At 35.8% G+C, this 25,000-nt stretch overlaps 1 protein-coding gene across 2 annotated transcripts in view; it reads right to left on the bottom strand.

Moving 5' to 3' along the window:
* The window catches only part of LOC120956088 (uncharacterized transmembrane protein DDB_G0289901), a 350,743-nt gene extending 325,846 nt beyond the window's left edge, over positions 1-24,897 (bottom strand). For both annotated transcript variants that reach the window (XM_049606605.1, XM_049606608.1), the window contains exon 1: positions 24,607-24,897. The gene's annotated coding sequence lies outside the window, so the exon portion shown is untranslated. The remainder of the gene's footprint in view (positions 1-24,606) is intronic.
* Positions 24,898-25,000: the final 103 nt, after the last annotated feature.

Genomic DNA, 25,000 nt, shown 5'->3' with positions numbered 1-25,000 from the left:
TTTATTCTCACGGCCGCCCCTTTAGCCGCAGCTACACGTAGCCTTATGGAAAACAGATCGTAGCGGGCAAGGTCGTTACACGTATAGATCCGGTCGAAAATATTTCACGGCCCATACTATAGCTAACAGTTGCTTTTCTGTTGTGCAGTAATTCTCTTCCGTTTTATTTAAAGTCCTGGATGCATAGGCAATAGGTCGATCTTTTCCTATAGTTCCTTGGGACAATACAGCGCCAACGGCAAAATCGCTAGCATCTGTTGTCAAAATAAAAGTTTTCTGGAAATCAGGGTAAACTAGAAACGCAGTTTTGCATTTTTCAAAACATTTTGCTTTATCGGGTGTGAAAATGAATTCGTTATCTGTACGAAGTACAACAGTCAATGGTTTAATAAGCTTGGCAAAGTCTTGAACAAACCTTCTGTAATAACCAAGCGTCCCAAGGAATTGTTTTAATTCTTTAGGATTTTTGGGTATCGGCCAATTTTTAATGATCTCGATTTTGTTCGTATTAGGTTTAACACCTTCATTCGTGACCGTGTGGCCCAGAAATTGAACTTCCTTTCTGAAGAAATTGCATTTTTCAATTTGTATTCTTAATCTTGCATCTTTTAATTTTTGTAAGATGTTTCGAATGTCTTGTACATGTTCTTGAAAAGAGCTTGAAAATATAATTATATCGTCCAAGTAGAAGAGGCAACACGACCCTATGTGTTCTCTTAGAACTGTATCCATGACTCTTTGAAAAGTAGAGGGTGCATTTTTGAGGCCAAAAGGCATCCTTGTAAACTCGTATTTTCCTGAACCAACAGCAAATGCTGTTTTTTCTATGTCATCCTCTTCTAACTGTACTTGGTGAAAGCCTGCTACAAGATCGATTGTAGAAAAATAGGAAGCTCTACCTAATCTGTCCAAGATTTTAGTAATGTCCGGTATGGGATATTTATCTGAAATGGGTTTTTCGTTCAGTTTCCGGTAATCAATTACTAAACGATACTTTTTCAATCCTGTTGAATCTTCTTTCTTTGGTACGATGCATACCGGAGAAGTGTATGGAGATATGGATTCACGAATTATACCATCTCGAAGCATTCTTTTTACTTGATCTTGTACCTTGGTTTCAAATACCCTAGGATATATATATAGGATTTTGTGTGAATTTAAACGTTACCAACTGTTCTAATTTTATGCTTGACTAGTTAATTTGGCCCGGTTACAGGGTTATGCAAGATAATTTCTGGGGTATATAATAACCTGCAGGCAACGGATTTCTTAAAATACAACGCAAATTCCATGTGGTTTTTAATTCCAAGTGATGCATTAATCCCGAACCCATGTAATCCTGAAATTTTATAGAACTTATTCTGGTGCTGGAACTGATTCCATTCCCGTATAGGTATTATAATTAGTCATGAACCTAATCGTGGAACTGATCCTAACCCCTTACTGATCCTAACCCCTAACTGATCCTTTTTACTGATCCTGATCCATTCCGGTCGGGAAGTTGATCCCATTCCCATACCGGATCTGAAAAATATCTTGACCCTATAGGGTAAACGTACCTATAGTGGTGTAGTAACAATAGTGGTTGTATGGCTCTAAAATGTGATAATAAGATTATTAAGAACAATTTACTTATTTATTTCATTGTTTAATGTTCTCTGTTCTTTTAAAAAAGGTTATAAAAGTTAAATTGGGCCATTCCATTACAGTGATAGAAACACAACATATTTTGTGAAATGTGTCAACATTCTTCCAAAATCCTTAGGATTTCAAAACTCATATTTTTGCTAACGTTTTAAATGACCTCATAACAATGCAATTATTATTTTTTTAACACAACTTTCGTGAAATGTTATTGATTTACTAATATTTATTCCCTTTGGACCATATTTTCGCATTTTTATTTGTTTTTTTTTTACCATAGTGCCATTATAGGTACAAAAAACAGCCATGTTTCTAAAGTGGTCATAATTATAAAATTAGTTAAAACCGAACATTTTAGATTTTTTTCCGCGATATTGTTAACATTTCGTATTGTTTACACTAAAATAAGCAACGGAAATGAGTTTCCTGTAAGTAATTTACCAAAAAAGTCAAAATTTCGTATATTCAACTGAGTGAATAACCGACTTCGAATCAAGCTTACTCTTACTGGTTTTTAAAGACTACAGTTATAAAGTTTTTTAGTTAATATTTCAATCACTAATCACTCTTAATACATTTTTACGATCAAATTATGTAAGAAAACAATATTATGGATGTGATTCTTACTATTCATTTGAAAACAGCTTCAAACTAAGTTCCGTGTGTATTATACACAGTTTTTAGGTATCTTTGTTTACCAATACAATAGTAACACAATACTACGACTATAGGAACCATACCACCATTATAGGTACAACGAAGCAGTCACAAAAATATACTTTTTTTCGTAAATTTGTTGTGTTTGATGGTTAAAATGCTTGTGATTGCGAAGATAAAACATATTCCCATTGCTTTCTGTTAAAATATTCATAAATTTACCTTCCTGACACTTTAAATCTATTAAAGTACATTTGTACCCTTACATTGATATTTTTACCCTACCGGTACTTAAATTGTATATATATCGGTATAACAGCTCCAAAAACCGTACCGGCCTTGGAATTGATCCCAAACCCACACCAGAACCTACACTGAACCCATAACGGTCCTGGAACTGATCCTGACTCCATGCAGATCTTGCTACATATACATTTCGGTACTGGAACAGAACCCCCAACTGATCCTTGAAATGATTAAGATTCCACATCAATCCAGTTTTTCTATTTTTATTTCTTGTTGCATCTAGGAGTCCCGCGGTACTATCATCATCTTGGACGACTTAACAACATGGCCATTACATGGACCGTCGCCCTAAGCAAGGATTGACTATCCGGCTAAGTGGTACTAACTATCGGAAGCCTGTATAGGCCGACATGACCCGTTACTCCTAAAAGAAGGTTATTTGTTTCAGTTATTTTTTCGTAGAAATTTTTTCTCTACCTTTTCTTACATTCGCATTTATAATGGCGGCCACCTAAAGTAAGCCACCAATCTTCAGATTTTGAAGCTTGCTGAACAGTTCTTTGGGTTACTTATTGGAAAACTTTACTTACACGTCGTAGAAGACCACGGCAAAACGTTCAATTATTAAACTCTGACTGTAATTTGTATCATTCTTCTCCATACCTTTCAAAAGACTAAAAACTAAGTCGGCGTTGCGTTTTCTATAGTCGATGTGGTTGCCATTGTATGGATGCAAAAAACATCCAAGCTACCGCTGGAAAGTAACGCTGATCAGCCTTTACTAGAATTTTATAATAGAGATTTTATGTGTAAATGATAACTTATCCTCATCAAAATACAAAACTTCTGGTATTTCTTTTAATAAATTTCTAATTGCCTTTAGTTCGAATTGGGTGAGATAATCGTCGTTAAGTTCGAAGCTCTTGGAATGTTCTATTTTAGGTCCTTCATCTTCGAGAAATTTGGTATCGACGATTTCAATTTCGTTTTAGTTTATCTCAATATTCTTGCCAATATTATTTTTTAGGGCTATAACTGCTCTTACTAATTGATCATACATAGAAGATCCTGCGTAATTTTTAAACAATTCCAACGCAGTTTCGGTATCCTCGATCCATGCCTGCGTTTCACTTTTGTTTCCGTCAAAGTTCGGCAGATTACGAATTGGATCAGACGTTCTATATGACAAAAAAGGGTCATCTGTCCTAACTTTCATCCTTTTTATATCTCCTAGCAGGTCGTTGTGTGAGTTTGTTAGCTCACGAATGTGAACAAGCAATTCTTCTGGTGTGAAATTTTGTTCCATCTTTCACTATCGCAACTCACTATACTCACACACAATTAAAACCGGATTGCGTTGCTTTCTCTCAGCGTATGTGCGTGGTGCTTGAAGTTTTTTGTTCTCACTGTCGGTCAATATTCTTCCTTCCTTCGACGTTATCGTGACGTGCTTGGGGCGTTAGCTGGAACAGTTGCTTCTCTCCGCAAAACGACTGATATTCGCTCAGTGACGGTTCGTACCGGGATGAGATGGCTTACACTTATTACCAGCAATTCGAATTTCGGCTGCGCCAGTTATGACAACGGGTGATGCTGTCGCTTCGGAGTACGTTGCTCGACTGCGATAGTTTTATATAATTCAACATTTTTGGACTAACACTACTACTTATGGCTAGGCATACACTAATACGCTTAATATACTATTATAATGTAATGTGTAAGTTGGTATTATCATTTCTACCACTATATATATATATATATATATATATATATATATATATATATATATATATATATATATATATATATATATATATATATATATATATATATATATATATATATATATATATATATATATATATATATATATATATATATATATATATATATATATATATATATATATATATATATATATATATATATATATATATATATATATATATATATATATATATATATATATATATATATATATATATATATATATATATATATATATATATATATATATGTTTTATATATATATATATATATATATATATATATATATATATATATATATATATATATATATATATATATATATATATAACACGGACCTGATTTTCACGGAATGTTTTCGCTGCTTGTTCCGTACACTTTTACCTGTCGAATGACGTATTGCTTGTTTTCCTATACCAACTTGATCACGAGCTATAAACAAAAATGTTACTGTCAAAATTATCCCGAACGCCCTGTATATATATTTATACACCTATATAAAATTATGAGTCGTGGATTGGAATTCGTTACGTTTTTTCGTCACAAAGGTCCCGAAATAAAAGAGAACGATCCTCTTTCTGCAGGTCGCTGGCGGTTTGATCCTATAATTCCTCCGGGGGAAGAAAAAGGTCGTCCTTGTCCGTAATTGTATTCGTCTGTAGAATGAAGGACTCTCTTAGTAGAGAGTAGCGATTGCATTTGTGTTTCCGTTAGATAGTGGTTATACGTTTTGCGCACTTAAATCCTAGCTACTAACAAAAAATCACGCATAACCTATTCTTAAAACTAAAGACCGATGTGTGACCAACTTAATTTACAGTGATCTATTTACTATCTCTGCCAATTAGACCATTATTCGTTTCATTACCAAAAAGAGGAAAATGGGAAAAATATTGAGAAATAACCATAATGACTTTAATTTGATTGATTGCAGTTTTTTTCTTATTCGCTTTAGCTTACTCTTATTTCAGTTTACGTTTCTGCCGATTTTTATAGTTTTAATATTATTTTGTAGACAGGTTCTCATATGGAATCGTGGGTCTAACTTTTTTCTAACTCCTTTTTTAATCAAAACACCATTTCCTTTCTGTATTGTAGGAGGATCTTCTTTCTTTTCGTTATTATTTTCCATTTTCTTTTTTGCTTTTTATAGATTGCATATTACCTTATCAAATAACTCTTTTGCTTGAGTCTTAATTATCCTAAGGTCTAATGTGTTGGTTTGATGAAACACAATTTCGTTAGGTGTGAAATTTGTTGCCGAATGTACACTATTGTTGTACAAAGATACAGTAAGCTGAATAATATCGGCTGTATTGAGTGATGTAAATTTTTGCTTATTTGTGTTGAAAATTTCGATAATTGTACTGTGCGTTTTCTCTACCTGGCCGTTGTATTCCGAGCTAGAGGCAAATTCTAATTCGATTTAAAGACTGTCTAAGAATCCTCGTAGCTGAATGCTTCTGAATGAACATTCGTGGTCGCATACTATCTTTCGTGGGTGTTCCGTTGATAACGGAAGATGAAGAGGAGAGAGAGAGAGGGAGGCATCGTGCCACACGGAACGACATTTGTAGTTGACGGTAGGCACGTACGTATGTATCGATATAATAAGTCGAGCGAAACGCCATTCGGTGTATTGGTGTACGTGTAGTCTTGTTTGGCAAGTAAGTGTGGGAGCAAGAGCACGAGGCTAGAAACAGGTGAGCAGGTAGAAACGCGTATGCGATGAATTTATACTGGTAGTGGTAAGAGCGAGCGGTGAATTTCGAATTGAAACGGCATTCTGTTTGTAGCAACCGGCTTAGCCAGACGCAAACGCAGCGGTGTTACATTAGTCAATAAAGCGACACAAAAAACCAAACTTTTCTTTCGTATCCACTGCTTCCCAGAGCAAACTATCCAGTGGGGTTCCGAAGGTAGAGATATAACGTGTAAGGCCAGATTGTATGTCTATCGTATTTCTTGATTCAATCTTGATTCAATCTTGATGAACTGCAAATGTTTAGAGAATGCACACACAAACGATAAGAAATAGTTCTTGTCTATGCCAAAAATATCCATGTGGATTCATTCTAACGGAGCTTTTGTTAGGCCGCGGGGCCATGGGGATTCTCAGCGCTCATTTTCTCAAGCACTCATGAGTGCTTTTGAGAAATCCTCGTTCTCAGCGTTTGTCGAATCGGAACAAAATCGGTTTTGAGAATCTTTGAGAATCTTTGAGAAAGATGACAATGCAGCGATCGGCTAACTGAAATATGAGCAATTATGCTATTTGTTTTTCGGTAATCACTTTGGAAAATGTATTCAATGTTTATAAATGAAAAGAAAAATAAAAATGCGATCAAAAAAATATTTTCTATTTAAAGTTCCAAATAAAGCATGAGTGGCAATATCAGTTTCTCAAAGTGATAAAAACTGACTACGGCCACGGGCTCGCGTCTGAGAACAAGTTTTGAGTGCTTGAGAAACTGAAATGAGTGCTTGAGAACGTTTTCTCAGCTTGAGAAAGCCCCGTGGCCCCGCGGCCTTATAAAAATCGGTTTTGACAATCTTTGAGAATCTTTGAGAAAGTTGACGATGCAGCGATCGGCTAGCTGAAATATGAGCAATTGTGCTATTTGTTTTTCGGTAATCACTTTAGAAAATGTATTCAATGTTTATAATTGAAAAAAAATAAAAAAAATGCGATCAAAAATATATTTTCTATTTAAAGCTTCAAATAAAGCATGAGTGACTTTATCAGTTTCTCAAAGTGAGAAAAATTGACGACGGCCACGGGCTTGCGTCTGAGAGCAAGATTTGAGTGCTTGAGAAACTTAAATGAGTGCTTGAGAATGTTTTCTCAGCTTGAGAAAGCCCCGTGGCCCCGCGGCCTTCCAATTCGACAAACGCTGAGAACGCGGATTTCTCAGGCCGCGGGGCCACGGGGCTTTCTCAAACTGAGAAAACGTTCTCAAGCACTCATATCAATTTCTCAAGCACTCAAAACTTGTTCTCAGACGCGAGCCCGTGGCCGTCGTCAGTTTTTCTCACTCTGAGAAACTGATATTGCCACTCAAGCTTTAGTTGGAGCTGTAAATAGAAAATATGATTTTGATCGCATATTTTTTTTTTCAATTATAAACATTGAATACATTTTCCAAAATGATTACCGAAAAACAAATAGCACAATAGCTCATATTTCAGGTAGCCGATCGCTGCATCGTCAATTTTCTCAAAGATTCTCAAAGATTCTCAAAACCGATTTTGTTCCGATTCGACAAACGCTGAGAACGAGGATTTCTCAAAAGCACTCATGAGAGCTTGAGAACATGAGCGCTGAGAATCCCCATGGCCCCGCGGCCTCAAAAGCACTCATGAGTGCTTGAGAAAATGAGCATTGAGAATCCCCATGGCCCCGCAGCCTATCAAACCAAATATAAGGCCGCGCGATGGCTTCCATACAAAGGCCTTCGGCTTTGTTAGCTGCTAGAGCGCTGCACACAGGAGCGATTGTGCGATACGCTCCCACCCAACGGGACAAAAGTAGAAAGCTTCCCAAGCGAGTCAACACGCTCGAAAGTAGCAAGGAAAGTAGAAATGAAGTAGCCTTCTACTTCCCTTCTACTTTTGTTGCTTAAAATCAGAAGAATGTAGAAACATGTGGGTTCCAGGAAAGAGCAAAAAATGAGTTCTTGAGTGTACTACACACACGCACACGCGACGACTCACGCTTACGTTCTTGTCCTAACGCCCCTCCCCCTTCTCACTCGCCCCACAAATCTATTTTTAGATCATCACACTTCCATCGACGGCGGTCGATGTGACGATGTGTGTCGTCGCGTGTGTGTTGTCGATTTGGTCAGAAAATCTTTTTCTTCACACCAAATCTCTGACATGGAGCGTCGGCGTACCGATTGAACCATCGCGACTTTGATCGGGGTGCGCGGTTAAAACATCCTTTTGTATTGTGTTGTACGTAGCGTGCGCGCCAAAATTTTAAGAGTGCGTGGAGAGTGAATGTGGTTTTTTGGGGGTGGTGGATTGAGATACAGAGACAAATTTCGCTGCACATTAACACATACATTCTCACTGCACGGGTTGAACTGCGAATGCTCAGTTCTGAGAGAATATACTCGAGCGCTCGCGCATGAGTGCAAGCAAGCGCGGTATAGAGGATAGAGCGAGATAAACGATTATTTTGCTCCAAGCTTTCTACTTTTGTCCCGTTGGGTTGGAGCAAAATAATCGTTTGTCTCCCTCTATCCTCTATACCGCGCTTGCTTGCACTCATGCGCGAGCGCTCGAGTATATTCTCTCAGAACTGAGCATTCGCAGTTCAACCCGTGCAGTGAGAATGTATGTGTTAATGTGCAGCGAAATTTGTCTCTGTATCTCAATCCCCCACCCCCAAAAAACCACATTCACTCTCCGCGAACTCTTAAAATTTTGGCGCGCACGCTACGTACAACGCAATAAAAAAGGTCGTTTTAACCGCGCGCACTGATCAAAGTCGCGATGGTTCAATCGGTACGCCGACGCTCCATGTCAGAGATTTGGTATGAAGAAAAAGTTTTTCTGACCAAATCGACAACACACACGCGACGACACACATCGTCACATCGATCGCCGTCGATGGAAGTGTGATGATCTAAAAATAGATCTGTGGGGCGAGTGAGAAGGGGGAGGGGCGTAGAACAAGAACGTAAGCGTGAGTCGTCGCGTGTGCGTGTGTGTACACTCAAGAACTCATTTTTTGCTCTTTCCTGGAACCCACATGTTTCTACATTCTTCTGATTTTAAGCAACAAAAGTAGAAGGGAAGTAGAAGGCTACTTCATTTCTACTTTCCTTGCTACTTTCGAGCGTGTTGACTCGCTTGGGCAGGAGCGATTGTGCGATGCGCTCCCAGGCAGTGGCGGATTTTCCTATAAGCGGACAAAGCGGCCGCGGGGGGCCCCGGCCTAAGGGGGGGCCCCGAGCTAAACCTCCACATGTTAGTTCACTTTTATTAGCGATTGATGTTTTGTTAATAATGCACAAATGAACGGAAAACTAAATCATTCTCAAAGTAGTACATTCTTAAAAGGAAGTGTGTGGAATGTGTTGATAACGTTTATAGCAATTAAAAGTTGTTACGAACTTTGGAGATAATTTTTGAAGGCCAAAACAAATTTTACATACTTTCGCACTCTTCCATATTACTTACTTACTTATCCGGCGCTACAACCGCTTTGCGGTCTTGGCCTGCCTCAGGAGTGTCCGAAACCGCTCACGGTCTCGCGCCTTCGTCTGCCAGTCCGTTATCCCGGCCTTAATGGCGGACGCCTCCACGCCATCTTGCCACCTCAATTTGGGCCTACCACGCCTCCTCTGTCCTTGTGGACGGCCTAAAAAGACTTTACGGGCTGGGTCGTCCGTTTCCATGCGTATAACATGGCCAGCCCTCCGGAGCCTGGCGAGCTTTATACGCTGTACGACAGTGAGGTCGCCGTACATCTCGTATAGCTCGTCATTATAGCGGCTCCTCCATTGTCCTTCCATCTCATATAGTCCTTCCGTCTCTTCCATATTAAAAACAATAAATCTTCTTCTGACAATAAGTCATAAAGAAGCTCCTGGGACGATTAATTTATATTTTTTAAGAAACGGTCTAAATGGTCTCGATTGCAAGGACAAAAAGACTACAAATACGCAAGTGCAGGATAAACATTGTCAGACGCTTTGATTTCAGGCATATTTTTGTACATGTAAAACAGGTAATCACACAAGCTTCGTGTAGTGGCTTTAATTGCTCATGTACATGAATGAGCAAACAAATGTATTGCAAACTCTACCCTAAAAATCTTCTTCTTCTTTTTTGGCTCAACAACCGATGTCGGTCAAGGCCTGCCTGTACCCACTTGTGGGCTTTGGCTTTCAGTGACTAATTGATTTCCCCCCATAGCAGGATAGTCAGTCCTACGTATGGCGGCGCGGTCTATTTGGGGATTGAACCCATGACGGGCATGTTGTTAAGTCGTACGAGTTGACGACTGTACTACGAGACCGGCAACCACCTAACCGGCAATGTACCTACTCTATCTAATTATTTAAATTAGATTCATTCATGTCTTTATAAATGTGAACTAGACGTCATGAGCTTGTAATAGCATCCACCTAAGTTGTGTATGTAATTTTTTAATATTTTTACTACCTGCGAGTAAACGTGATGATAATTACCTACAATTGTCCTATACAAAGCAGAAAAATTATCTTATTCAAAATTATTATGTTTTGTTCTTATATTCTGGAACATTACAGCATATTTCAAATTAGTTTACACTATTTTATGTAGCGCCACCTGGTGGTGCGGATGCGAACGATATGTAAAATGTGATTTACTATCATAATACTTTACTACAAACGATAAAAACTAACAATTTCTGCAAAAATAATTTTATCCCGAAATTTGTTCTAAACTGCCCATTGTGCCATGATGCAATCCGTCCAAGCTGCAATGTGCTGCCGTAGCTGGTTTTCCACTTCAATCAATCTGAAATTTTCCATGACTTCAGTGTCCAATGCTTGCACTAGAGAGATTGAAGAAGCGTTCATCAGCTGCTATCTGTGCGAATCACCGTTTCACCACAGCTGTGCTGCCATCACCACCGATGCACATAACTACATCGCGGATGATAGACAACTTCGTTGGTGTTGTACTGGTTGCAGCGGTGTTATTACTAATCCACGCATAAAACGAATCAAAGAGGTGTTAGTGCAAACGAGTATGAATGCTGCTGTGTCGCAAGTAGCGGATGGTCTTAAAGTGGTCATGGAACCCCTTGCCAAGGAGATCCGTGCCGGTTTCGCTCATCTAATTGATCATCGTACGCCGGTCAGTAGCCATCCAACTGCCAAGATGAGGTGAGTTGTTCCTGTTGGCTCAAGTAGTGTTGGGTCAAGAGCGAAAGAGGTACCTCAATCGCTCTGCTCTTCTTAATGTGCGCGCTCCCGCACTGCCCACAGGAAAAACAGGTAGCTCCGCACGGAGCGCTGCACACAGGAGCGAACTTTCGCTTAGACCGCTTAGACCGCTCATTCCAATATAAAATTACTACGATCGTGGAAAGTGTCGAAAGATATATATATTATAAATATATATATATATATATATATATATATATATATATATATATATATATATATATATATATATATATATATATATATAGATATATATATATATATATATATATATATATATATATATATATATATATATATATATATATATATATATATATATATATATATATATATATATATATATATATATATATAATTATATATATATATATATCTATATATATATATATACTAGCTGGCATGGAGTTAAATGGTGGGTACGAATTAGCTTTTCAACTGATATTTTATTAAGCTCTTCGTCAGAACTTAGCGGGATCGGACTTATGGTTTCGTAATTATTTACTTTCAAATCAAAAGTTTTCTTTATGTTTGGTGCAATTTGAGATTGACTTAAAATGTTAATAGTTGATTTATATCCATCCGATTTATACAGTCCTGGTTCTATTACAATATTTTCACATAGTGTTTGATGGTATGGCACAAACCAATCGCCATTTTGTTGAGTTTCTATTGAAACTATGTGATGATAATATTTTTTGGTAGGAAAATATTTATGAAAAGGGAAAGTTTCATCCAACAGGTGAATAACTTCATTTTTATAATCGACAGTGCCTTCACACATTGCTAAATACTCGGATCCGATTAGACCGTCAAAAAAAGCATGGAAATCCATTTCGTAAAATAGTTGTTCCGGAAGATTGTCTCCTAGTAAATTAATTATTCCTTTTTGTGTTACATCATGTGAGCCACTGATGTTTTTCACAATAGTGTTAGTAGGTTGAATTAGAGGAATAATTCCGCTCTTTAATATGTGTTTGTTAGCGCCGGTATCTACAAGTAATTTAATTTGTTTCATAGAATAAGGATGTGTAACTAAAATATACGGTAAAAAGTCTATGTCTTTGTTTTTATTTGTAATGCTTCGCAAAAATTTGCATCAATTATGTCTTCATCTTGTTCACAATTATTATGATCGTCTTGCTCGCACGTTTCATTCGAATTCACACCATTCTTATTTAACGTTAATCTTGTCCTTGTGGATTCGGTTTCCATGGGGACGGAGAAATTTGTTTCCATGTGGTTAGTTTTATTTGTATTTTGTTTAAAAACACCGGATCGAACTGAATTATTTGTCTCCCACCGAGTCGTTTTCGAATTCGAGGGATATAGATCATGAGAAGATTTTCCGAAAAATTTGTTATTTTCTGTAACTTTTCCTGTATTCATGTTAATTGCAGTTGATTCGTGAGATTTAAATTTACATAAAAATGAATACGCATCTTCTAAACTTTCTGGTCTTGCTGCTTGCATATACCCAAAATAGGGGTGAGAGAGACCAGCGATAAAAGCTGCTAAGCTTGTTTCGTCTATGAAACTATTTATCGCCACCCAACTGTTTTTATATTTTTCATTTTGCTTGGCTATCATTTTTATGCTTTGTATTGCCTCTCTTGTTTGAAGGTAATAATTTTTAATAGTTGAGTTGTGATTCATTTTATTTTGCCACAAATGACTTATATGAGTTGATAGATCATGCTTATCAGAAAGACCGTTTATAAGCACATCTTTTACCTCATTAAAGTCGTTAGGGCTACCTTCAAGGTAAATAATATCTTTTGCACGACCATTTGAGTGCATTCTCCGCTGTTTTAAGCCAAGAAAATAACTGCTTCTTATTACCTTCATACACAGGTATGCCTTTAATAGGGTCTGGGATTTTGTAAAACGATTCAATGCTTATTTCGGAACTAGAATTTTGAGCGATTTTATGGTTATTTGAACTAGTTGCATTGTTAACCGTTAATGCAGAAAGCCTTTGCTCCTGCTCTTTCTGTGTTGCAACGAGAGTTTGCATTAAACGATTCATTTGTTCTAGTTGCTCCAGAATTTGATCCATGGTATTTTTTTCGTTAACTGCTAGGCTAGCAAATGGAAGCTCAACTGTTATCAGTATATGTGAAAGGCTTCCCGAATCGTTCGATGATGAATCTGTATCAGATTCTGAACACACAGTGGAATTGTTTCTCCACATGACAAAAAAAAATCGAGCGTGAAACGACACTCTCTGCGTTTTTTTTTTTGTTTCCAATATCAAGCGCCTATTTAGCAACCTGATAAAGAATGCGAATAAACCTATCAAGTAGTATTTATTCGCTGCACAGTAGCAAATGTTTTTTTATCTCTGTCAATCTTAGACAAACAAAAGATTAAAACTACAAGTTCGCTTACCTGTGCGTGCGTGTTTGAGAACACGTGTAGTACCCTAACCTCAATCCGCTTCTGGATAAAAGGAGAGGAGGAAGGAAGGTTCTGTCGTTGAATTAGAAACGGCGTTGCCACAAGTCGTCCGCACATTGTTTTCGTTCGGAGATGAAATTATAGCTCTATCTAGTAGTGGATAATTTTTCGGGCAATCTGCGTGAGATTGTAATACACTGACTAGCACTGTAATCTTTCCTTTTGTTTCAACGACAACTACCGGCTACGCCAATAATGAGTCGTGGAGATTGGATTTAGGTGTTTATTCGCCAACGGTCGGAATAGAAAAAGAAATAATATGAGGAGCTCGGCTGTGTTATCCAACTGACGTTTTTGACAATTCAGTTGGGCAAGGTTTATACAGTGCTTGTATAATATTATACTGGTATAGACCAGTTAAAGTTATACCACTCATAACAAGAATTATATATATATATATATTGTTATATATATATAGTTATGAGTGGTATAACTTAAACTGGTCTATACCAGTATAATATTATACAAGCACTGTATAAACCTTGCCCAACTGAATTGTCAAAAACGTCAGTTGGATAACACAGCCGAGCTCCTCATATTATTTCTTTTTCTATTCCGACCGTTGGCGAATAAACACCTAAATCCAATCTCCACGACTCATTATTGGCGCAGCCGGTAGTTGTCGTTGAAACAAAAGGAAAGATTACAGTGCTAGTCAGTGTATTACAATCTCACGCAGATTGCCCGAAAAATTAGCCACTACTAGATAGAGCTATAATTTCATCTCCGAACGAAAACAATGTGCGGACGACTTGTGGCAACGCCGTTTCTAATTCAACGACAGAACCTTCCTTCCTCCTCTCCTTTTATCCAGAAGCGGATTGAGGTTAGGGTACTACACGTGTTCTCAAACACGCACGCACAGGTAAGCGAACTTGTAGTTTTAATCTTTTGTTTGTCTAAGATTGACAGAGATAAAAAAAACATTTGCTACTGTGCAGCGAATAAATACTACCTGATAGGTTTATTCGCATTCTTTATCAGGTTGCTAAATAGGCGCTTGATATTGGAAACAAAAAAAAAAACGCAGAGAGTGTCGTTTCACGCTCGATTTTTTTTTGTCATGTGGAGAAACAATTCCACTGTGTGTTCAGAATCTGATACAGATTCATCATCGAACGATTCGGGAAGCCTTTCACATATACTGATAACAGTTGAGCTTCCATTTGCTAGCCTAGCAGTTAACGAAAAAAATACCATGGATCAAATTCTGGAGCAACTAGAACAAATGAATCGTTTAATGCAAACTCTCGTTGCAACACAGAAAGAGCAGGAGCAAAGGCTTTCTGCATTAACGGTTAACAATGCAACTAGTTCAAATAACCATAAAATCGCTCAAAATTCTAGTTCCGAAATAAGCATTGAATCGTTTTACAAAATCCCAGACCCTATTAAAGGCATACCTGTGTATGAAGGTAATAAGAAGCAGTTATTTTCTTGGCTTAAAACAGCGGAGAATGCACTCAAATGGTCGTGCAAAAGATATTATTTACCTTGAAGGTAGCCCTAACGACTTTAATGAGGTAAAAGATGTGCTTATAAACGGTCTTTCTGATAAGCATGATCTATCAACTCATATAAGTCATTTGTGGCAAAATAAAATGAATCACAACTCAACTATTAAAAATTATTACCTTCAAACAAGAGAGGCAATACAAAGCATAAAAATGATAGCCAAGCAAAATGAAAAATATAAAAACAGTTGGGTGGCGATAAATAGTTTCATAGACGAAACAAGCTTAGCAGCTTTTATCGCTGGTCTCTCTCACCCCTATTTTGGGTATATGCAAGCAGCAAGACCAGAAAGTTTAGAAGATGCGTATTCATTTTTATGTAAATTTAAATCTCACGAATCAACTGCAATTAACATGAATACAGGAAAAGTTACAGAAAATAACAAATTTTTCGGAAAATCTTCTCATGATCTATATCCCTCGAATTCGAAAACGACTCGGTGGGAGACAAATAATTCAGTTCGATCCGGTGTTTTCAAACAAAATACAAATAAAACTAACCACATGGAAACAAATTTCTCCGTCCCCATGGAAACCGAATCCACAAGGACAAGATTAACGTTAAATAAGAATGGTGTGAATTCGAATGAAACGTGCGAGCAAGACGATCATAATAATTGTGAACAAGATGAAGACATAATTGATGCAAATTTTTGCGAAGCATTACAAATAAAAACAAAGACATAGACTTTTTACCGTATATTTTAGTTACACATCCTTATTCTATGAAACAAATTAAATTACTTGTAGATACCGGCGCTAACAAACACATATTAAAGAGCGGAATTATTCCTCTAATTCAACCTACTAACACTATTGTGAAAAACATCAGTGGCTCACATGATGTAACACAAAAAGGAATAATTAATTTACTAGGAGACAATCTTCCGGAACAACTATTTTACGAAATGGATTTCCATGCTTTTTTTGACGGTCTAATCGGATCCGAGTATTTAGCAATGTGTGAAGGCACTGTCGATTATAAAAATGAAGTTATTCACCTGTTGGATGAAACTTTCCCTTTTCATAAATATTTTCCTACCAAAAAATATTATCATCACATAGTTTCAATAGAAACTCAACAAAATGGCGATTGGTTTGTGCCATACCATCAAACACTATGTGAAAATATTGTAATAGAACCAGGACTGTATAAATCGGATGGATATAAATCAACTATTAACATTTTAAGTCAATCTCAAATTGCACCAAACATAAAGAAAACTTTTGATTTGAAAGTAAATAATTACGAAACCATAAGTCCGATCCCGCTAAGTTCTGACGAAGAGCTTAATAAAATATCAGTTGAAAAGCTAATTCGTACCCACCATTTAACTCCATGTGAAAAAGATGCTTTACTAAATATTATTTTAGGAAATCAAAAAGTACTGCTAAAGCGTCATGAGACACTTTCATCTACTAATGCAGTCAAACATAAAATAATAACAACGGATAACGAGCCAACTTATACTAAAACATACCGTTTTCCTAACCATTATAAAAAAGATGTCGAGGAACAAATTAAAGAATTGCTCGATAATGGTATAATTGTTCCTTCTAACAGTCCTTATTCATCTCCTATTTGGGTAGTCCCAAAAAAATCGGACTCATCTCTCGTTAGGAAAGTAAGGGTTGTGATAGATTTTCGTAAACTTAACGAAAAAACTATCAATGACAAATTCCCTATTCCTCAAATAGAGGAAATTTTGGATAGCTTGGGAAAATCTACTTACTTTTCAACCCTGGACCTCCAATCTGGCTTTCATCAGATAGAAATGGAACCTTCCCACCGTGAAAAAACGGCCTTCTCCACATCCCAGGGACATTTCGAATTTACGAGAATGCCGTTTGGGTTAAAAAATGTCCCAGCAACTTTCCAGCGTGCTATGAATCATGTGTCAACTGGATACATTGGTTCGATTTGCTTTGTCTACCTAGACGACATTGTCGTTATTGGATGTAATTTAGAATCACATTTAGAGAACTTAAACAAGGTTTTGAAAAGATTATCCTTATTTAATTTAAAAATCCAAATCGACAAATGTGAATTTCTAAAGAAAGAATCTGAATTTCTAGGTCATCTAATAACACTTCTTCTTCTTCTTTGGCTCAACAACCGTTGTCAGTCAAGGCCTGCCTGTACCACTAGTGGGATTTGGCTTTCAGTGACTAATTGATTTCCCCCCATAGCAGGATAGTCAATCCTACGTATGGCGGCACGGTCTATTTGGGGATCGAACCCATGACGGGCATGTTGTTAAGTCGTACGAGTTGACGACTGTACTACGAGACCGGCTCAGCACAACTACGAGACCGGCATCTAATAACACAACATGGTATAAAACCCAATCCCGACAAAATTCAAAAAATTCTTGAATGGAAGCTGCCATCTAATCCGAAAGAAATCAAACAGTTTCTTGGGCTTGCAGGCTATTACCGTAGATTTGTGAGGGATTATGCCAAAATAACAAGGCTTATTTCGAAATATTTAAAACAAGGAGCTATTTTCTCAAATGAAGATATCGAATTTAGAAAATCCTTCACAGAACTGAAACAAATTATTGCTTCAGATCAAGTACTAGCGTATCCTATATTTGAGCTGCCCTTTATTTTAACAACAAATACTAGTAATCATGCTTTAGGAGCGATTCTATCCCAAATTCAGGATAGTTCTGAAAGGCCGATAGCGTTTGCAAGTAGGACTCTGAATAAAACAGAGATGAATTATCCTGCTACTGAAAAAGAAGCATTAGCAATCATTAGGGCAGTAAAAAAGTTTAAACCCTACTTGTACGGGCAAAAATTTACCTTGATTACTGATCATAAGCCGCTTACTTTTATAAAAACTTCATTTAAGAATTCAAAAATACTCAATTGGCGATAGGAATTGGAGAACTTTGAGTACGAAGTGAAATACAAAGAAGGAAAGACCAATGTAGTAGCGGATGCTTTAAGCAGGAGGCCTGAAACATTACCAGATATTAATATTTCTTCTATTTCAGATCCGGATACAAGTATAACGCATAACAATGACACAAGTGATTGTTCAAGTAATGGAACAACAATTCATTCGGCTGATAAATCTAACGATTATTATATTCATTACACGACGAGACCTGCAAATTTCTTCAGAAACCAACTCGTATTTAAAATGGGTTCCACAAACTCAATAATTCAAATATTACCGTTCAATAATTTTCGCAGAACAGAAATAACACGTAACAATTTTGACTCAGATAGTATTAGCCAATTTATAACCCAGTATCATAATGGAAAACAAACAGCGATTTTCGCACCAGAAGAAATTATGCACACTTTACAAGAGACTTTGAGTAATTATCAGTTTAGTAAAGGTCATTTTGTAATTACAACTAACATTGTAGAAGATGTTCTAGATTTAGACAGGCAACAATTTCTCGTAACATCCGAGCATGATAGGGCACATAGAGGTATAAGTGAAGTAGAACACCAATTACGAAGATCATATTTTTTTTCCTTGCATGCTTAAAATGATTAGAAATTACATTAATAGCTGTGAAATTTGTAGTTGCAATTAATATGACAGGAAACCCTATAACATTAAAATTTTACCAAAACCAATTACGGAAAAGCCATTGGACCGCATTCATATGGATATTTATATAATTAATAAGTGTAGCTTTCTTTCCATAATCGATTCATTTACAAAACATTTACAAATGCTAAACTTAAAAAACAAAAACGTTGTACAAGTTCAAAGGAAAATTACAAAGTATTTCTCGTCATTTGGTTTACCCAAGGAAATCATAACAGATCATGAGACCACTTTTATGTCCATTCAACTAAAAAAATACCTATCGTCATTAGGAGTTTCGCTTAAATATGCCTCATGTTCCGAATCAAACGGAAATATCGAGACACATTGACATTAACTGAGATGAACGGAAAATACACATTGCACATTAACTGAGATACTCAATACAAACAAGTATAAGTATGAGAGAGCAGACACAAGGACACTAGTAAGAATTGCTGTTACTCTTTATAATAATACTGTACATTCAGCGACAGGATATACACCAAATGAATTGCTATTTAACAATTCAGATAGCCGCAATTTGCAAGAGATATTAAGGAATGGGGAAACATTATTCTCTGCGGCACAAACAAATATGTTAAAAGCAGCCAAGCAGCAAACCAAACGAAATAATGTAAAATGTAACCCTCCTTCTCTTGAAGAAAATCAAGTGGTGTATATCAACCAAGAGCATCAAAAGTGGTAGCGAAAAATGTTGCTGACAGAACTTTCGAAAATATCAGAGGTGTTAAAAGACATAAGCGCAAACTCAAAAGGTTGAAATAAGTGACATGATAGTGAGTAGAATGATTTGTTTTGGCTTTAAACAGTTATTTTTTTCTTAAAATAGTACAGCATAGTAGTTCATGTCTAATTTTGAATTTTCGCTTGTTTAGTTTTTGTTAGCTAATGATTTTGAACTCTAAATATCATATGCATGCTTCTAAATGCTAAAGATAGGTCTATTACATAGTTAAGCTTCAAGATAGTTTTAAGTAACATAAATTTTACCGTGTTTAAATTTTTTAATAATGTCAATCGGACGAGGACGCCCGAGTTTCACCCCCCGAAGATGTTATGAGTGGTATAACTTAAACTGGTCTATACCAGTATAATATTATACAAGCACTGTATAAACCTTGCCCAACTGAATTGTCAAAAACGTCAGTTGGATAACACAGCCGAGCTCCTCATATTATTTCTTTTTCTATTCCGACCATTGCCGAATAAACACCTAAATCCAATCTCCACGACTCATTATTATATATATATATATATATATATATATATATATATATATATATATATATATATATATATATATATATATATATATATATATATATATATATATGTTTAGATTAGTTTCGAGACAAGTACGCGTATAATTTCATAATTTCATAAGTTTGGACGATGGGGGTTTGGCAGGAAAACTTTAGTCCGACTACTCCATCATCTGATGGCTTACCTATTCTGTACATCTGAGTCAGCGAAAAGTGAGAGCGAAAAAGAGTGACGATCGCTACTATGCTCATGCGGTTACTCATATAGATGAGATATCCATGATTCCTCCCGGGCGAGATGAAGCCGTCCTCAGTCTTCTGCAGTTTTCTTGTTTCTTTTTAGTTTTTTTTTTACTTGGACCTTTTATCGTTATTGTATGATTTTGAATTATTTATAGTTTAATACGTTGCTTGTGTATTATAATATTTAATAATTGTCTGTGTGAACAGGTCTCATGGTACAGTCGTCAACTCGTACGACTGAACAACATGCCCCCCATGGATTCAAGCCCGAAATGAATCGTGCCTTGATACGTAGAGCTGACTATCCTGCAATTGGTAACCAATAAGTCACTGAAGGCCAAACCCACTAGTGCACAATGGGCATTTGCCGGGATGAAATTCAAAAAATCAACTTTGTAATAGCGCAATTCCAAATAATAGGTTTTAATACTAAGGGTTAAACTAAGAAAAATACCAAATAAGAGCTCTGTATCTGTTCTGGTTCTCTAGAAAACACCTCTCAAAGTCGAGATTTGTTAAAAAAAACGCAGAAATTTTTTCACTTTTTTGGAAAACTTTGAACCTTTGTAACTTTTTCAAATATGAACCGATTTTGATAAGTTTAGACATTTTATAAAGGATATTTAGTCAGCTTTATAAACACATGAAAAATTTTGAGCTAAGTTAATTTTATGCAAAAATATACGATAATAACTGAAGAAACCTCCTGAAAATTTTCATCATTTTAACTTTTGACTTGATGCCATTATAAAAGTGGCGTAGAGTGGCATTGTCTCATATATGTCACATCATAGTGTAATATATAAACTATCAATCTGTGAAGAAATATTCTGCGAAAGTTTGCGAACGCGAATTTTATTGAAGTTTTTTCACATCAACTTTTTCTAAAAACAGACACATGCGTAACTAGGCGGCTCCATAAGTGCCTAGTGTAGCGTATTTCGTGTATTCTACAAAAATATATTCTACGTGCTTTTGATTAACTTTCATTTCAATTACGAAGCTGTGTATCTTAGTTTCAGCTCATGTACTTATCTAATATGTAAATTTCTATTCTAACCTAACTTTATTATTAAATATAATGAAGCAAATCAGAACCAAATACCTTTTGGTCCTACTGCAGATTATAGAAGGATATAAGGAAAATAATTCTTAAATTATACGCATAACAGGAAAACGTTATGAATGCAGTAGCATCTATTGGCGTTTTGGGAGAAGAAACTCCCAAAACTCATGACAAACTAAATATAAGGATAGAGGGGAGTATGCTACAAAGCATATTTTGCAAGAAAGAAAATGCATCCAGAAGGACATTTTGTATAATGAGCTGTATTCCTCTGATTCGTTAACCAGTGCGATATCAGTAGCTACACGCACTAAAACAAAGACAGGGTTTAACTTTACAAATGAAGTAAATACTTAGTTTGTAGCTACGGTGCAATTTTGATTTTTTCAGATAGTTGTAAAACCAAGAAGGAATTTTTAGTTTTATTACCCCTTCTGAAGGCAGTATAGTACTTGGAACGGTATTGGATGAATATTCAAAGACAAACAACATGTGCTGCTTTTCATTACGAATATGGGAAGTACTTTATTTCAATGCACCTGCTCTATCTAATTATTTAAATGCCTTTATTCATGTCTTTAGAAAAGTGAACTAGACGTCAGGAGCTTGTAATAGCATCCACCTAAGTTGTGTATGTAAATTTTTAATATTTGTACTACCTGTGAGTAAAAGTGACGAGAATTAGCTACAATTGTCCTATACAAAGCAGAAAAAATTATCTTATTCACAATTATTATGTTTTGTTTATATATTATTATTATTATTATTTATTTAATCTTCATTATGGAACATAACAGTATATTTTAAAATGGTTTATACTATTAGCAACAAATAATACAAGAAAAAAACACACAAAATTAATAAAACTAAGCAAAGATCCCTTAAAACACTATTTTATGTAGCGCCACCTGGTGGTATGGATGCGAACTACAAATAAAATGTTATTTACTATCATAATACTTTACTACAAACGATAAAAACTAACAATTTCTGCAAAAATAATTTTATCCCGCAATTTGTTCTAAACTGCCCATTGTGTAGTGGTACAGATAGGCCTTGACCAACAATGGTTGATGAGCCAAAAAAAATCTTCGTATGTTTAATAGCCCGTATCGTATAAGGCCGAGGGGCCACGGGGCTTTCTCAAGCTGAGAAAACGTTCTCAAGCACTCATTTAAGTTTCTCAAGCACTCAAAACTTGTTCTCAGATTCAAGCCCGTGGCCGTCGTCAGTTTTTCTCACTCTGAGAGACTGATAGGCCGCGGGGCCATGGGGATTCTCAACGCTCATTTTCTCAAGCACTCATGAGTGCTTTTGAGAAATCCTCGTTCTCAGCGTTTGTCGAATCGGAACAAAATCGGTTTTGACAATCTTTGAGAATCTTTGAGAAAGTTGACGATGCAGCGATCGGCTAGCTGAAATATGAGCAATTGTGCTATTTGTTTTTCGGTAATCACTTTGGAAAATGTATTCAATGTTTATAATTGAAAACGTTTTGAAATTTGTCGCTTTTCATATTGTCTGTTATGATGTGAATCGTGCAGTACGCCAAGGGGTCACAAAATAAACTTTACGCAGCAACGAAATTTGTGCGAGCTACCGCAAAATCCAAAGAGTGCTGAGAGCGATCCAAACGTAGCTGCAAACGATTCAAACGTAGCTGAAAACGATTCAAACGTAGTTGATTGCGATCCATTCTCATGGATTGCGATCCATAGCAACCGGATAACGATTCAGAGGAAAGTGAGAACAGGTTTATATGTATATATATATATATATAAATAAATAAATAAATAAATATATATATATATATATATATATATATATATATATATATATATATATATATATATATATATATATATATATATATATATATATATATATATATATATATATATATATATATATATATATATATATATGTATTATATTATCTATATATATAAATGAAAAAACGTGTGGTTAAAATACATGTATTTAGTAGTTAAACCGTAAAACATAACGCTTTCCGTAGCTTTAACCTGACATAAAGCTGTTCGTCAAAAAACAGTCTCTGTTCGAGTCAAGTAATGAAAATAACAAATCGAGTTCTCTAACATGGATCATGATAGAAAATGAGCATTTTTGATACATTCTCTCAAATACTTGAGTCACATAATTGGCCCTAAAATCGAAAATCTGCATTTTTGATATATTGTTTCTCGATTGTACACTCGAGTCACATAATGGGCCCTGTAGTGTTGTTTTCGTTTAGGTATTATTAAGGAAAGAATGTATAAATTACTAAAATGACGACATTATTATTATAGGAATACGCCTGTCCGATGTACATATGATATTTTAATTAGAAACTAATTCAAAAACATCTATGTATTAAGCAATCCTACGATATCTGGAACTATGTTGATACATTGCACACAGTATTTTTTATTTTTCTGCTGAGCAGAATGGCTTCTACTTTGTTTTTTCAATTTTGCGTAACGTTCTACGTGGACATGCCGGCCTTAACAAGCTTTCGAGACTTAATTCATTACCATGCAGTCGGATAGTCAGTCCTTGCTACGGAGGGACGGTCCGTTCTAGGCTTGAACTCTTGACGGGCATATTATTAAGTTGTTCAAGTGGACGACTGTTCCATGAGACCGCCCCCTACTTCTACTTTACGAGATAAGAGAAAATGTACTAGAAATGCTATTTGTTTGTGATTTGGTTTTTCATTATGTGGAATAAAAAATATTTAAAAGCTATCACATATGACACAACTTCATACGGTTTATGAGTTGATTTATTGAACGGCGTAGGGTTACTGATATGTAGAATATAATAAATTGATATGTTGGCGCGAGGTTGATAGAAGAAGCAATGGGTTCGACCAAAACCAGTTTTGTTGAAATTCACTTGGGTGTTGCTGTTATGGGTGTTTACACTTGGTTTTCTGAAAGCACTTTTCAAAGTTTGATGGCGTTTCGCATACCACCGACAAAAATTATTATAATGAAAAACCACAATTCTCATAAGACAAAGAATCATTGGAATGCTTAAAACACGCACTATTATCGTTATTAAATATATGATCCTTACCGTATGATTTGAATGCGGCTCACGACTGAAGTGCAGTGAAAGATACCGTTTTTTACTTTTCTATTTCCTAGCGTAAACTTTTTCTACTGAAGCTTATGGTCAATTTAAGATCCTATATTATAAAATATATGATCCTTACCGTTTGATTTGAATCCGGCTAACGACTGAAGTACAGTGAAAGAAACCGTTTTGTACTTTTCTATTTCCTAGCGTAAACTTTTTTCACTGAAGCTTATGGTAAATATAAAACAGACACTATTCATTAATTAAAGGAAGCTCGTTGGGAAACGGTAAATCTTCTTATGTCATTAACATAAAATTGGTATTATCTGTTAATTAACCGCACACACACTTCACAAACCAAACACTAACAAACACAAAACAAAGATGCAAACACCATCTTCTTTTAGTAGTTTTAACAAATGCTGACAAAGCACTATGTATTAGATGTATATATATATATATATATATATATATATATATATATATATATATATATATATATATATATATATATATATATATATATATAT

This window comes from Anopheles coluzzii, chromosome X, assembly GCF_943734685.1.
Source record: "Anopheles coluzzii chromosome X, AcolN3, whole genome shotgun sequence".
Lineage (NCBI taxonomy): Eukaryota > Metazoa > Arthropoda > Insecta > Diptera > Culicidae > Anopheles > Anopheles coluzzii.
The sequence above is the reverse complement of the archived record's forward strand: the minus strand, read 5'-3'. Positions and strand labels throughout refer to the sequence as shown.